Below are 18,363 nucleotides of genomic sequence, written 5' to 3' on the forward strand. Positions count from 1 at the left end.
CTTATATGTAAATATAAGCATTAAAATACAATATGAAGTTAAATTATTTTTTTAATTTTATGAGGCATCTTAACCATACTGCTTTTCTCTCACCATGTCTTGTAGAAACTTTACTTTTTCCTTTAAAATGTAGACTTTTTGAAAAATATAATTAAAGTTACTGTTAATTAATACTTCACTATTTAAATTTTATTTTTATGACATTTAGTGTTTTCTTTCTAATTTTACAAGTAACACATGTTCATTGCAGACAACTGGAAATACATAAAAGCATAAAGTAAAAATTAATCACCCATAATCCCCAGCCCCCAGAGACAACCCTCATTGCTATTGATGGTTAATACATCACTTTAATACCTAGTTCCTCCTATGCTTTTTAAATTCAAATTACATACTTTATCTGTTAACTGAGAATACAAAATAATATTGAAATAGTCAGATAGAACACCTCATGAGTATCTGTGTGTGTGTGTGTGTGTGTGTACCATACTCACCCTTGATTTCTTGAATTATAATACAAATTTACTTTGCCATAAAATAGATCAAATGTTAAAAAAATTATTTAAGAAAGATTTTATTATATATCACTTTTCTTTATAGCTAGAGTATTGGAGATTTTTATCCCTCTAAATATCCATGTACTTGCAGTAATAAAATGACTCTCCTTCAATGTATCCAAATTCTTTACACAAAATTAAATTCATAATTCCACTTTTATAACTAGTGTTAAATTAACAGAAATTAAAATACATTATCACATTTCCAGATTCTTTTTTTTATTAACTGCACAGCATACATATAACAGAAAACTGCATTATCAAGGGCGCAGAAATTAACCCCACCAGCCAATACCAGACTTCAGTCAAGCTCAACCGACCTTATTAACTAGATTTAGCTGTGTACCCTCAGGCATATTATGAACCACATGAGCAGATGACTGAATGAGAAAAAAATATCTCCATTAAGAAAAAAATTGAGATTTTGGATTCGGCTGTCTGTCCATTAGTGACATAAAGTGCTGACAAGCAGAACAAACAGTGAGCAATGTAATGTCAGGGCCTCTAGTGAAATGAAGTTTCATAACTTCACTAGGGTTGATGGATGGGTAATAATGACATTTTCAAGTGTAGGAATATACTCTATTAGGAGCATCATAGAATTATTGTGCACAAAGTAGTTGTTACAGCTTGGTTGCTCAGGGAAGATGACTCCACAGAGTAAGAAAACAGTCATGTGCTTATAAATGTTTAATCAGGTTAATATTCTGTTGCTCTTCACCATGCCAGAGAACATCGCTTATTTGGAGTGTAATAGTTTCAAATAGAATTCTCTTAGACAGTCAAAGGACGGTAGAGAATTCTACAACATCAAATACTCAAATATCTGACATTAACAACGTTGTAAATCTGACATGAACAATTTATCAATTTACTGGGAAACTTTGCAAAAATGCATTACTGAGGGTGTTATCTGAATCGTAAATAATCTTTTAGGGCTTTGCAAAATGCAACTTACCATATTCTTTATAGATTAAATCACAAATACAACTATCAACTTTCAACCAGTCAATTGCAAAGGAACTGTGTGTCACTAATTTATGTCTTATCCTTAGACAAGCTGGTTGCAGTAACATGAGGAATAAAATTGGATGATTTTTGTAGCTACGTGTTCACATTTATACCATTTGGGCTTTAAGGATAAACAAGGGAATATTGTTTTTTTTAAAAAAGGAAGACTTGCTGGCATCAAAACTCACTTCAGGGCTCACGGAATCACAATTTAAAAAAAAAAACTTTTTCTAAAAAGCATAGAGTGCCTATGTTTGAATGGTACTCAGCTACTCAAATGTCCCTGAGATTATGATTTCCAGGATCCTTAAAGACACTTCAGCCCCACCTGAATAATAAAAATCAATTGATAAGGAATTTTCATTACAGTCCTAAATTTTACAATTTTACTCTAACACTTTCAGCAGTTGATACTATGCAAGTCATGTATTATAGAAAACCAAACAACTCAGTAAAGTTTTATTGCCACAAAATAACATTTTCTAATTTATAAGCTTTTATTTTCTAAATAATTTATTTAATTATAAAATTAAAATAATTTTGTTTTAAATGTTTGTCTAAAGTGAGATTGTTCAATCACTTCACTTAGTTTATTTTTCAGCTAAAAAAAGAATAAACTTCAAAGTTGAAGAAATGAACTAGCCTAGGGCAGAAACAATAGAAAGAAAGAAAGAGAGAGAAAGAGGGAGGGAGGGAGGGAGGGAGGGAGGATATTGTGAACAAAGAATCATGAGGTCAGAGAAAGATTTATCTGAAGTCTTTCTGTAATCACCCGTCCAGAAATGAGGATATGACGATGGAAACAAAGATATTTTCCAAACATTTAACATGTGCCATGTACTGTACTAAATAGATACTCATATAATCTTCACAATAATTCCAGGAGGTGGATACTACTGTTATCTCCATTTTATTGAAAAAAGAAGAGAGAGAGGGAAGGAGGAGAGAAAGAAGGAAAGAAAGGAAGGAAGGAAATTCAAGAACTACAAAATTCTTTTCTCTCCATCTCTTTTTCTTCTTTGGTCCTGCCACCTGCCTTCCTTCCTTCTTCATTTTTTCTTTCATTCCTTCTTATTATGGGTACAGTGTACATTAGATAAAGCCCCTGATGACCTCACCACCTTGTAATAAGGGGGGGGGGAACTGTCAATGGTACCTTCGAGTTTTACTTGCACTATTATTTTTTGTATTTATGAAAGGCAGCTTCATAATTAAAGTAAAGGATCTTCTGCAATTTAAATTCATATTATATATTGATCCAGAGATGCTGTCTGACTCTGGAATGTATTTTTCTACATTACTGAACATGCCAACAATGCAGCATTTCTCAGCCTGAACTGTATCCTCAGGAGGAATTCAGGGCTGGAATTGCTTGGAGTATTACAGGCAAAGCATTCACTGAGAGGGAAATGGAGCAAAAACAGTTCCATTGCCTAAATAAATTAATTGATTTAAGACATAAGAAGGAAAAAAGGAAAAATTTTGTTGACTACCCACTATTTAACTCTATCTTGAAGAGTAAGTTTATGGTGGCAAGTGTCTGAGCGTTTCCATCAGAGGTGTCCTTGTTCATACCTCTACACAGAACAATTAGTGTGAATGGCTCTGAGGTACACAGCCCTGCTCAGGCAACCACATATTTTACAACATTTATTGCTGAAACTTCAAACTCTATTTCTTTAGCAGGATCCCTGGACTAACTTCTTAGTGTTAGCTGTACAGGCATTTCTATCAAAATAGCAATTGGATCTAGAGTTAGTTTTTGATACTACATGAAAATCACAGGCATCCCTTGGGGAAATATATCTTCTAAAAATCTACGGGTATTGACCACATGTCTGCAGATGTCTTTTATCACTGTTAGTTGCTTTTATATGTCAACTATGAAATACCTTCTAACACATTGAGCTATTCAGGTTGAAATTGCAGGGAATTGCATGGTACTGGTGAAAATCTCTCCCTTGTGAAAGGCTGGATGCAAAAATACAATGTTCCAGAACTGTTTTATATATGTCTGTGTACGTATGTACATGTTACATTAATATTCCTCATTCAAGCATTTCATTCGCTATGACAATAAATTATCATGTTAATCACTTTTTCTATATGTAAACGGGATACATGAAGATAACAGATGCAGACACAATTCTGCATTTATCAAAATAAACCCTCATATCAGTCTAAACATTAAGTTGTATTTAAAGAAAGAAAATTCAAATTGGCTCAACATGAAAATGGAAAATAACAGCTTACATAATTTAACAAGTCCAGGAATGGGTATCTGGCTTCAGGCTTAGGTGTTCATTGATATCTCTCTCTCAATTCTCTTTTTGGAATCTCTCCCAAGACGCACAGAATTTTATTTATTTAATGTTTTAGAGTCAGTCAGCTATGATTATTTATTTTTATAGATGCTAAGATTTTCATGTTTTCTCATGTGAAACATTCCTCTAGGTCAAAAGTAGAGAGTATATAAAGTTTACTCAGGGAACTATCACTTGCATCTGTGTTCTCCTGTCATCTCCTTTCATCACCATCCTAGTGTCATCCATTTCCTTCAGGCTTTTAAATTTATAAAACTATAACATTGATTTTGTGATTTTTTTTCAGTTGCTCTATTTCAAATGTTATTATTTCCTATTATTTCTCTTTTTTTGGTATTTTTTCTCTTATTTATTATTGATCATTTTAATTAGTGGTTTACTTATTTTTATTATCTTTCAAAAACTCGGCTTTTTAATTTATGTAAGTAGTTTTGTTATTTCTATGCTTCCAACCTCTCCAATCTCACATTTTAAATCCTGACTCTGCTTACTTTGTTTTTTCCTAATTTTTTGAATTATATGTTTAATCTATTTATTTCACTCCTTTATCTTTATTAATATAATTACTTAAACCTATACGTTTTGCTATGAACATTGTTCTAGCTATTCCATGAACTCTTATATATAAATGAGTGCATGACAACTATTTTCTAGCAATTTTGGAAGTTTGCTTTGTAGTTTTCCCTGACGCAAGCAATGTTTAATAGACATTAGTTTTTTTTAATTGTCAGATGGAAATATCTTTTTTTATTTTATTGCTATTAATTTCTAGTTTTAATTGCCATCAGAGTGTTGTTTGTATGATTTCTATACTGTAGACCTTATTGAACTATTCTTTTTGCCATGACATAGATGTAGGTAAATAGAATATTAAATAGGATTGACTTTCACAAATATTTCATGAGAACTTGAAAGAAGATGTGTGTGTATACCTTGCTTTCACCAGTACTACTACTACTACCAGTAGTTGTAGTACATATATGTTCATAAAAATCTCTCACTCATTATAATATTTTGATCTTCCATATGCCCCTTTACTTTTATACACTTGTTTTATTTTAGACTGAGAGAGGTATTTCAAAATTCTTAGTTTGTTTCCATTTTTCCTTGCCTCTCCTTTGGTTTCATTATTATTAAGGTGCCACTATGTTATTTGGTACATAGATAAGTCTTACATCTTCATTTTGAAATGAAGTTTTTTTCACATTATAAATAATCCTTTTTTTTTTTTTTTTTTTTTTTTGTTCCTGGTACTGAATTCTGCTATGTCAGATATGAAGATCACAAGCCCTGGTTTCGTTTAGTTTCACTATCAGGTGACTTTGACTCAACTCTTCATTTTTAGGCTGTTGAAATCACTGTTAGATGTATTTACAGTATAAAGCATACAGCTGGGTTTTGCTTTTTGACCCAATCTGAAATCCTTTTCTTAGCAGGTGTGTTAAGTCAATTATATTTATTTATATGATGCATGCTTGGTCTCACGTTTTGTTTTGTTTCGTTCTTTCATGGATTATTTACTTTGGTTCTCTCCCTATAGGCTTGTTTTCTCTGCTTCCTTTTCTTTTTTTTGGTAAATGTCTTTAGTTTTCTTTGAATTTCTTCTGGTTTTAAGAAGGTTAATATTTTCATTTTAGTGTCACCTTCACACTAATGTCATTACACAGAGCTTGTATACCTCTTTACTTAGGCTTCTCCTTCTTTTCTCAACTTTAAACTCTTTAATTTCCATCTTTTATTTCAGAGACAATCAAATATAGCTAATTCTGCTTTCCACTTCTTCTCTCTCTTCTCCTCCTATATTTTTTAGTTGCAATATTTCTCTTAGATTATACAACAAATAACATATAACTCTCCCATCCTTATACCCACATTTATTTTAGTCTTAATTCTCAATGAAACATTATCTAATGCTTATCACCAGCTCTTTTGCTGAAGTTGCCTCAACCATATCTTGGTTGAATGAAGCTCATTCTCTACTGTCCTGCTGTCCCTTTTTCGCATTTTGCTTTGCATTTGGGGGTGGGGGATGGAAGCGCTGTATTATTATTATTATTTCTTTTTGCTTTCCAGTAGTCACTGCTCTGTTCCACTGGGTCTCAAATGCGGTCCTGATACTTCCACTCAAAATTGGGTCTTTCCTTCAGGGGTAAATTCAAATGAATATTATCTAGGTTCTACCAGCACTCAGATTCTGCTGCAAGCTCTGGGCAGTCTCTAAGGAGGAAGATTATTTTAAAAGATCATCTTTTTAGTCTCCTAAATTTCAGGCTGCTCTAACCTACAAAACTCCCAACTTTAATATGAAAGAAATCTGTTATAAAGACTTCCTTTTACCATAAATAACTTGAAAAAAATTTAATTAAAACAAGAAGAAAAATGGAAAGCACTAAAACTACAGTCACATTCAAAACTGTATAAATATGGTTATTTTATAACATAAAATTTGATACATTCAACAATAATTTATTTCCAAAGTACTCTGTTTCTGGCACCATCTGCTTACCTCAGGGAAGAAAGTCCACATTTTCTTGTGTTTAAATGCATAGTACACTGATTTAAAATGTGTGTCACATAAACAACGCTGGTACCTCCCAATTTATATTTACAGATGCTTTACCCCCAAGTGTTTCTTAAATAAGTGTGAAGGGGGAAAAGCCAGAACTCAATAAAAATAACCTCAGTGCTTCTTAATAGAGACATGAATCAGAATAATTTCAGTTCCTTAAGTTTTCAAGTTTTAGCTTAATTTTCTATTACACTCATTATTCTTTGAAATATTAAAATTCTTAAAAACACTTAAAAAATCTCATATCCCCTAGGCATCTCCAGATTTGAAAGGAAATAGCAAAAATAATTCTGAAATCAGTGGCATTTAATGAAATGCATTGTGACGCCTTTGGAATAAAGAAAACTCATTTTTGTTAATGTTGGCAGGTAGAAACCACTCCTTCCCTTTTACAATTTACACTTCATTCTCTAACATGGATATTAAGGAGGTATGTATGTGTAGAGAGTGTGTTTTCCTTTTGTTTGGAAGCTTGAAGTGAGGAGAAAACAATCTTCTATGACCTGTGATGGGCATCCACTTGTCTAAGATTATTTGGGGATTGAAAAAGGTAAATGAATAAACATGTGCATTATGTAGGTAAGTACAAAGATGTCTTATGTACTTATTAATAAATAATGAGACATATAAATATCACTGGAAGAGAAATGTTTTTGAAAGTCTTTCATATTATCTTTGAAAAATAGTATTATAAGTTGAAGTAAATATGAATATTTTTCTTTAGTATAATCCTTCCTAAAATTATAGTTATTGTTTGATAAATAGTCTTTCATAACTAGCACAGGTAATAGGGTAAATTATACCAATGGACCACAAAATAAGATCACTTTAGTTTTATCACATGACAATGACTATTACTTGAAACATGTCACTTTCATTTCATATTCAGGGGTGATTTTCCAAGGTCAGAAAATTATATAAGGAAAATAATTGCAAAGGTCTTTAGCATTTTCTCCCCCTCTATACCTAATAAACGAAACAAACAAAATATAAATACAAGTAAAATGGCTAAATATGCAGAAGTCTAATTTTTATTTTAATATTGTAAAAGTAATTGTCAGGATATTAAATGCTGATAACTCATTTAGTGACCTGGGTAGAGTAGTTAATGTACAGGAGGAAGAATCATTTTCCCCCTATTCTTCTGAGTTTATAGCTGAGAACACCATAGTTAAAGATATTAACAAGAGAAAAACAAACAGAAGTTTATTAACAAATATCCTTATGTGTACATGGGTAATAGGGAAAAATGAGTATGTCCTTAAGATGGCTTAGAATTCAGAATTAAGTACCAGCTTAAGAGGAAAAGTAGGGGTTGGGGTAAGCATTTTAAGAGAGTCAGTGATTTTTAGGAAAGATGAATGGGCCCTTAGACTAGGTGGAAGGTAAGACAGCTTGTGACAAAGTTTGTCTGGGTGTGGTGTCAACTTCTACATTCCTCTCCTATGACCAGACTCTGTTGATGCAACTCCCAAGGAGAGGAATTATGACTCAGTTCCTTTTGGAGGAGCTGACTTCAGGGCAATAAGGAGAGTTCAGAGAAAGCTTCTCCCTTCATTTACTGTTTTGCAAGTGTCTATAGCTCCAAATAATAAATAAGTTAAAATATTGTGGGGTGGCATATTCTGCTACTCTTCACAATCTAAGGACATGTTCCATGTAGGAGCATGATTCATCAATCAAAAGGTTTCCTCTGAACCCAGATCAGCTCCTGCCTTGCTGCATGACCATAGGCCAGCCACCAAGTCCTCCATGTGTCAATTTCATCATCTCTGTTTTGGGGGCAATAATGAATATTCTGCGTGTCGTGGTAAAATTTAAATGGAATGGCAGCTCTGAAAAGTAATTTGAAAATTCAAAAGCCCTGCACACATGCTCAGTCACGTACGTGGAGTCCTTGGTTTTCTTTTGCAGTAGGAATTAATGGATAACACAATCCAGCCCCAGGACCTCTTGTGACATTTGTTCTTTAAGTTTTTATATACAAAGGGATGCTTGGAATAACATTCACATAATGTTAATGATAATTATCTCTGGATGGTGGGTTTGTGGATATTTTTCTGCTTTCCTTTACCTTTTCCTATACAGTTGAGTAGTTTTATATGAAATATAAATTATTTTACAAATATATATTTTTCTTAGGCAAAATTTAAGGACAAATAAAAAACACAAACAGAAAATTTCCAACATATTGCTATATCTAAGATGCATTTTAATCATCATAAAATATTCCTACATAGCAAAAATTTAAAGGGTATACAAATGATCATAGAAGTTATAAAATGGTTGCTTTTCTAGTAATCAAATAAATGCACATCTTTTTAAAAAAAGTTTGTTATGGTAAAACTGCTGAGAACCAAAGTCAAAATGAAGATCTTCAGGCAGTGGAGGTGGGGTGGGGGAGCATATTACCTACAAATTAGCAACAATAGGAGTAACAGCTGACTTCTCAACATAAACAAGAAAAGCCATAAATTAACAGGCTGATTCTAAAACTCATATGAAATACATAGAGACAACAATTACCAAGGCAATTTTAAAGAAAAAGAACAAAACTTGAAGATTTATGCTCCCAGGTATTAAGAATAATTACCAGGATATATTATCTAGGACAGTATAGTACTAGTGTAAGGTGAGAAAAATAGGCTAATGAAAGACATAAAACAGAAAAAGATCCATGTAAACAATCACCTTAGTTTCTTTTTGTTGGTTTGTTTGTTTTGTACCAAGTGAGGCTGTGATGCAGTAGGGAAAGGATGGAACTTTCTATAAATGATGACAGACCAACATTAAAAATTTAATCACCACAATATCCTCCTATGCATAAAAAATAAATAAATCTTAAGCTACTCCACACAATACATGAAAATAAATTACATATGGATTACATCTAATGTGAACAGTATTATAATCAACATTTTTGGAAATAAACATAAAGAATAACTTCATGTACTAGAAGTAAGTTAAGATTTCTTAAGAAGGACCAAAAAATAAAAAAGAAATCAAAAAGCAAGCCTTAAAAAGGGAGAGACATTTGCAATGTATGTAAACTGACACGATCTGTATGTATCTAGAGTATGCAAAAGATTCCTATAAATCAATTTAAAAAGATAGGCAGTCCAGTAGAAAAATGTGTTTGAACAGATGCTTCATAGGAAAGAATATCCAAATGTCCAATAAACATATTGAAAAGAAGCTCACCTTCATTAGTTACAGGATATACACGTTAAAACCACAATGAGATGCCGCATCACACGCACGCCAGAATGTCTATAATGAAAGCAGCAGACAATACTAAATGTTGGCAAGTATATGAAATGTGGAATTCTCATACAGTTCTTGTAGGACTTTGCGAAACTGTTAGGCTTTATTTAGTTTATGTGAACATACATGTACCCTATCACCCAGCAATCCTACTCTAAAATATATACTAGCAGAACTGTATACATATGTTCATCAAATGACATATATATGAGAATACTCACAGCATCACAATTCTTTACAGACAAAATCTAGAAACAACACAAATGTCCAGTAAAGTAGATAATTTGTATTTTTTCATACAAAGCAATTCTCTATTGCTACATGTAACAACATAGATGAATGTCATAAATATAACTCTAGGTGAAAGAAGCCAGATGCAAACAAGAGCACACTGTATGATTTCATTTCATATGACTTTAGGTTCAACAGCAATAGAAACTAATGGTGCTATAAGTCAGAATAACCATTAGTTTTCAGGGGAGTGACTAGGAAATGGAAGGAAAGGACATCCGGGATGCTAGTAATTTTCTAATTCTTGATCTGGATAGTGGTTACACACGTGTATTCACTTCATAAAAGCCATGGAGTTATAAGCATAACATATTTAAATTTAAAAAAGGAAAAACATTCAATGTGATACAGTTTTCCAGCTATCATCTTTTTTTTTTTTTCAGGACAATATCTGTAGTCAGAAATGAGGCAGGAAATATTTTATAATTCACTTAATGGAATAGATATTGATGTCAATTTTCTGGAAACAATTGGATAATATCTAAATAAAGCTTTAAAAAAGGATACCCTTTTATCAAATAACACGATTTCCAGGACTTTCACCTATAGAACTAATCAGAGATATAAAAATAACCTTATGTGAAAGAATATTTCACACAGTAATATTTCTATATCTAGACGTTAGAAACAAACTAATTATTTAGGAATTAAATGCATATATCATGATATGAATTTTGATGAAGTGCTCAAAGCCATTTAAATTCATACATTCAGACAGCATTTTCTGACCAGTACAATCTTTAAATTAAAATACTAAATGATAAGCTGGTTACAAAGCAGTATACAAAGGGATTAAAATTATACTTAATATAAGAATGTATTTTTATATATGAAGCTAAACACAGTTTTCTCTGAGTAAGGAATTGATTTTCTGTATTACTTTTTTCATATATTCTTATATTTTCCAGTTCTAAAATAAGCATATATTTCTTTTATAATAGAATTCATCAGGATTTTTTTAAAGTAATCTAATAATACAAAAGTCTAAAGCAGGCATTTACAAATATATACAACAATACTTTAGCATCATTTATTTTTTCCACTTTATATTAAAGTATGCCTTCATATTTTCAATGTTCATACTATTGTATCATAAAATTTACTAAGCTTTTCTTTATACTGTTTGTTATTCAAATTGTTTCCAATTTATTTTGCAAATTCAGATAATACTACAACGAACATCTTCCAGATATAACTTTTGCTACTGTTAAATTAGTTCCTTACTATAAGATCTGCAGTGTGAGAATCCTAAGTCAAAAAGTATAAGTGAAATATCCAACAAAAGTTAATTTGCCAAACAATATTTAACTTACTACTTTGAAAGTATTCAAGTCTCTCTTAGGCATACAGGGGAAATGAATATCTGAGTGTTAATAAAGTTGAAAGGTTATCAGTGAGGGCTATGATCAAATCTAACCATGAAAAGGTAAAATATAGTTGGTGGAACAGAATCCCATGTTTGAAAGGAAAAAAATACAAACATTTAGTGTGTGCCATCTGATTAAAGCCCATCATCACAGCCACGTTGCCCATTGCTAGATCAAGCCCTAAAAAACTATTGTTCTACCTCTTTGGATTACACACGCTTATTAGTTATTTGTCTCCAGTTGTTGGCTGAGATTTAATTCAGGTCAACATTCAAGATGTTGTGTACAGAAAGCTATTATCTTTAAATCTTGGTAGGATGTGTCTGCCTTTTGTAGCTCCAAATTGTCCTGCCTTTATTGTCACCATGTATCACGTTTGTATCAAATTTCCCATCTACTATTTTCACTGCCTCATCTATATCATTATGTATCTCCCAGCTTCAAGCCACAGTTGAGCTCTTTCCTTAGAGTAGTTTTCCCCAAGTGTATTACCTTGTGTTTTCCAGGCTGTGTCTAATTTGGTTATGTTCTTCTATATCTCACACTTGCTGATCGCTCAATAAGTGTAAAGTAATTGTTTGAAATCTACTGCTATACTTTGTTTTGGAATAGCTCCCTGTACTCTAAATACCTGAGCATGAAAATAATTAAGGTGAATTATTGAATACAATTGATTTTTTTGTACAAAATATTCAATATGCTCCTTAGATTTAGGGCACTAAAAAGGCTTCCTCTGGATGATATTAAAACCTATTCTGTTGTTAATGCATATTCTGTAAATCCTACTGTTTACACATTTATTTTCATTGACAATAGTACAAATTTATTCTACTTACTATCCAGAACTCTTTGAAGTTACAACTAAGTTACCAGTGTATTGCAAAGTGAGTTCTGATGAACACAAGAGTGAGGAATTGGGAGGAAAAATAATATTTAAACATATCACTGCAGAGGAAATTGGTATTTACAGGACCTACTAATGTAGCTGTCAAGGAGACAAATGTAACTCAACCAATTTGATGGAGTTATGTTCCTGGACCAATTTATCTATATTGCAGAGGGATGAGCAAGTCAATTTTTGATACTGAAAAAAGCAGGTAGAATGTCTGTCAATTCTAAAACAATAACATGACATTCTATATCAACTTGTGATAAGTACAAATGGCATATTTTTTATAACATATCATTTTATCCAGTCTTAATAAAGTATCTGTTCTTTAGAGATATAGTCTTGGTTTGAGACCAATCAAATATTTTAATAGTAAAGATAAAATGAGACACTGCAATAAAAGTAATGAACATTGATGAGGACCCTCTCCTTCCAGAAATGTTCATGCCCTCAGTATCCATGATAAATATGTCTTATGTTGTCTCACATTTCCCACACCCAAAGAAAACTCCTACAAGAGAAAAAGAAAAAAGCAATTATTAGGAAAGGAGATCCTTGAGCATAAAGAGAATTCTCACAAAGAACCTAACCCTCTGCTCAAGCTATTTAATCTACATCTGTATATTTCAAGTTACAGATGAGATGGGGGAACTGAGCAATTCCTGTATTTTTTTTAACCATTTGTTCTTCTTACGTACAGATTAGAGGCAAAAAAATAATAATTCTTAAACTAAAATGTGCCTGTGGTCTTTATTTCTACAACACTATAGCATTTGTTACAAGATAGATAATGTTTCCATATACAGAAGTTTAACTGCTCAAATGGAAAGAAAAACATATAATAATGAAATAGTTTCACCCAGTCTGTCATTCCATAGCAAGGAATACTAGAGAAAAAAATATTTCAACATTCACTTTCAACAGAATTAATTTCAAAAAGCTATGCTATAATTTTCTAATTTGAGTTAAAAAAATCAAATCATAAGAATTAATTTAACTGGTTTCTCTATTTGGAGCATCTGAAGCCACAAAATTGCTGTTGTATTTAGCTAGATTTCTTCTGCTCCTGAGGGAGACCGTATATTCACAGTTATGGCCTTACTTTTCATACATGTATAAGAAAACTTGGAATTGAAAACGGACAAAATTAATTTGGATGAAGTAATTTGATCTAAATGAAAGGTCACACTTCACAGAGTGAAATATACCACATTTTCTGCATCTGCACATTTTTGATTGCCATTTTGGGCACGGCCCTAAAGTAACTACTAACTTATATATATATATATATATATATATATATATATATATATATATATATATATATATATATATATATAAATTTATTTAATTTTGGCTGTGTTGGGTCTTTGTTGATGCGCAAGGGCTTTCTCTAGTTGCGGTGAACAGGGGTTACCCTTTCTTGCGGTGCCAGGCTTCTCATTGTGGTGGCTTCTCTTTGTTGCAGAGCACCAGTTCTAGGTGCACAGGCTTCAGTAGTTGTGGCACGCAGGCTCAGTAGTTGTGGCTCGTGGGCTCTAGAGCTAACTTTTGAAGTAGTATTGCTGATACTTTATATGATTTTTGTATTCTGAGGAGTCTGTGCTCAGTGATATAAATATACACTTGCTGGAAGCCTCCTCAGCATCTACTTCACACATATCTTCAACCAGCGATTGTTTTACAGCTGACCCCCCAGCAGGCTTCTTGCATCTCCCCAGCAAGTCATAGGTCATAATATTATTGGTCAGCATGTCAAGTGGCTGGCAGGGACAGCAGTGTCTAATGCTTCTCTCATCATCACCTGACATTAGCGTTGACTCTCTTTAAATACTTGTGTTCAAGGGTCACTCATTTTATCAGTGCATACCTTACAGTGTTGTCCTTGAAGAGAAAAGTTAGATATATTACATTAGGAAAGTATTGGACAGAAACAGGCTAATGCTGATTGTCTTTCAGATTTAATCATGTGTTAAAGTAAGCACTCTGTCCTTTGCACATATGTTGCACATACTAATAGAGGAGACCATAGCAGAAACTGAAAATATAAAATACCATACCAGTTTTGATATACTTCTATAACTCTAATAATAAATTTAAAAACATGATTTCAGACTTTATTCCTTTGATTTTAATGTTTTTGGATTTTAACTCAAAAGAATTTAATTTCTGAATTTTATTTTCTTCCTGGAATTAATTTGAGGACATTACATTTGAATTTGAAGCAATCTACTTTGTTAGCATTTTATTATTGAAGAGTCTTTATGCATTTGGAGTATCTTAATGTTGTCATTTAACTTCACTTTAGTGTCTCTGAGAGGTTCTATGAGATAACATGACTAGATACAATTTGTGATGAAATATATAATTGGGAATGGATTTTCAGCCTTGGGTAGTGTAATTAACATTATATTTTTGACCCATAGTGGGGGCTCCTAAGGCCAAACTCTATACAGCCTCAATAATAATGAACAAGAAATAGTTGGTATTAGGGAAGCACTTTGTGAAGGTGGGAAAAACTTTTGCTCCGTACTTTGTTGATTTTCTCCTCTTCAGGAGGAGGACACACACCTGTCATTGTCCTCAGCTTAGTGGTGCAATCCCAGTTGATAAGAGAATACAAAGCTGGGAATGTTTGAAAATACTTATTCCTCTCTCCTAATAATTCCTTCTGTGGATAGGGATATCCATTGTCACAACATCCCTGGTCTCTCCCTACCCCTTCTCCTCACTAACATTTAGTGAGTGCTGTGTACCAGGAAATTTTCTAAGTGCTTTACATGAATTAACCCATGTGAACCCTATGAGGTACATAGATGTCAACAATGGTTTGTGTCAATAATATAGAACCTTATTACTTCTATACTATAGTGAGACAATGAGATACAAGGAGGTTAAATAATGTGTCCAAGGCCACTAGTGACTGTTATATTGCCAAATCAAAACTCTAATTCTCAGTGTCCATTACACTCAGTGTTTCAAGAGCTTTCAAAACCAGTTGAACGCTTTCTTCTTCTGGAACCTTTCTTCCCCCTTGGTTTCTGTTACACACCCAACTTCTGATTGCCCTATTTTCCCAGCGGCCAGTCCCTCTCAGTCCCCTTTAGTAGGTTTTAACTTCACTGCTTAATCTGTTAATATTGGAATTCACTGGAGCTTTGTCATACACCCCACTCTTGTCTGTATCTACATTCCTTCTCTGAGTAATCTCATCTGAGACCATGACTTTATAAAGCATCCAAATGCTAAAACATAAATATTTATATCACTGGTCCTCATCTCTACTGTGAAAGCTAGAAGTGTAATCCAAATACTTTATTGCAATTTCAACATAGATTTCTAAAAGGCATTTCAAACATAGTATGTTTAAATAGAACTATTGCATCCCTTTCACACACTCCTATCCTGCTCATATCACAACAATCTAGGAGTCCTCTGTGATTTTTTCCCTTTCCATCATGTAAATGCATGTAAAATCACAGAACAAATACATACCAAAGTAACAAATGTTATTGCCTCTAGAACGTATTTTGATGGGGAGAGAATAGGAGGTTATATACGTGTACATATATATATTTTCATGTGTTTTACATGCAAGAGAAAGGGGTAAATTTGAGCTTTTGCTTTTTTCTCAACGTGCCTCTTCATTACTTAACATTTTTAAATGTATTCATATATTACTTTATAAGTCAAAATAGTTTTACAAGTCCAGTTGCATTTCCAGCCAGTTTCAGAGCCCAGGCTCCTTACTAATCCAAAATCTACATTTGGGTATGTTGATAACTTGCAGTGTTCTTCTGGGTTGAGAGATAATGCACATAAATGATATAAGATAGTAACTGACATATTAGTTGTTTCATAAATGCTAGCTATTATTAATATATTGCTATGCTTATACTCTTAGAGTTGACATTAATCTTTATGCTGTCAGTTTCACCTCCTATGAGTCATTACAAAATCTTTATTCTCATCCCTGATGTCGCCTAAGTTCTGGTTCAACATTTCCACTTGTCTCCATCATAGTTCCACATGAATCTTTTGGCTTTTAATCTACTCTTGCCATTGAGAAATGTTTCAGTGTAATGAAATTAACCCTAAAATCAGAATCAAAAGATTGTGTTAAAAAATAAGACTGTGTTCAAATCTACCTTTAGCATACATTGTGTGATTCTGGAATGCAGTTCAATTTCTTCCTTTTTAGTTATTTGAAAGGGAAAATTAGAATTTTAACTCAATGAGGTATAGAGTGCTTGCTAATCTAATTCTGCAACCAGATTGTAGATTTATGAATCATCTGTGGTCCTTCCCAACTCCTTCTTCAGACAAAACATGAAAAATAGTGGCAGTTGAGCTTCTACGCTCATGATCATTTTATGATTAATTTCCTTCTATTCTTCCTTACCCTATCTTAGCTTTATCTGGTATTGTTTAATATCTAGGCTATTACAGTATCACCCTGGCTGGCCTCTCTGACTAAAGGCTCCATAGCATCCAATTAATACTACATGATACCACCCACTTGGTTGTCCTAAAGCATTGTTTTGATTATTTTATTCCCCTCCTCAAAACCTTTTGTGACTCACCATGACTTACAGGAAGAGTAGAACTCTTGTAGTTGACATTCAAGGACAAACATGGCAGGTCTAAGTTTTAGCCTTTTTCTGACAGTTTCCCACTCCAAACATGCTATTTGAAAACCTCAGACATGGTTTGTGCTCTTTGTTTGTTTGTTTACCTCCGTGTCTTTCTTCGTACTTTTTAAAAAAAATTTCTTCAACACTACATCCCCCCCCACAATACTCTGAATATAAATTCCACCCATTTTTCAAAGTCTAGCCAAAGTGCCTCCTCCCTCTGAAGCCTTCATATATTGTTGTCTTTTATCTGCTTTTGAACTTATTTCAGTACAACGAATACATCATTTTTAACATGTTACTCTGCTTTATAATTATTTTCATATACATCCTAAGACCTCGTCACCACAGCATCTAGCATGACGCCTGGCATGCTGAATGTCATATAAATATATATGACATGAATTGATGCATTTTTCCTTGAACAAAACAAATAAGGCTTCTTTCTTTCACTTTAAGTGTTATCAAAAAGCATACGATGAGGCCATTGACATTTTGTAGCATAGATTTACCATTAAAATATATTTTGTTAAGAAATAGCAGTAATGTTGAAATGTATTCACATGTATAAATTTCAATCAAAGTGCATGATAAAATGAAAACACTGTTGTTCAAAGTTGCCTCATCAGGGAAATAAAAACTGAATAAGCAAGTATTGGTCAACTATTTCTGATAAGAATATTTTTTAAAATACCCAGCAATTAAATAATTACATAAATCTTGACTTTTTCTGCAAGCTTGAAAAGTACAAGGTAACACTGCACTCCCTTTAGTATTGACAGATAATAAAAATTCTAAAGCATAATATAGTAAAGACTCTGGAATAATCATATTAAGATAAACCTTTTGCTTGGAATTCTAGCCCTGCATAGATTGCTACTGTGGTTCATAAAGTGATATATAAATACAATAACCTTCACCTGTAAAGATAAAATGACTCTCTACTTTCGGTAAAATATATAGTTGGTGTTTATAGATATTCTGCTTGTGAGTAATGATATTGACTAATGAAGAATTTGACTTCACATGACAAACATTAGTCAAAGAAATTTTTCTGGTAAAGAGATCTGAGCACTAAGAAGTACTTGTTGACATTTAAGTATATCTTTTTTATTCACCAAATGTGGAATAAAACAAAAACATTTAATTACATTTATTTGTTAAGCAATTTGCCTTGAGCTTGATGACTGCTATCCTCTTTGTGGTGCTGTCCTTTCTTAATCACAATTCCTTCTAGCATTCATGAAAATTTCTGGTTGATACACTTTTGTGACATGGAATTCCCATGCTATTAGAGCATACTTGTTGCTTCCTGATGACAATGGCTTCCTTAAGGGCAATTTCTGGACACTGATTCCAGAAATATTTAAAAGGGCTATTGAGAAATAAATAAAATTTCAAATTCTTAGACATTGCTGTAATGTTCCTGGCATGTAGATCCACAAACAATGAACATT

The sequence above is a fragment of the Kogia breviceps genome, chromosome 13 (genome assembly GCF_026419965.1).
Source record: "Kogia breviceps isolate mKogBre1 chromosome 13, mKogBre1 haplotype 1, whole genome shotgun sequence".
In the NCBI taxonomy this organism is placed as follows: domain Eukaryota; kingdom Metazoa; phylum Chordata; class Mammalia; order Artiodactyla; family Physeteridae; genus Kogia; species Kogia breviceps.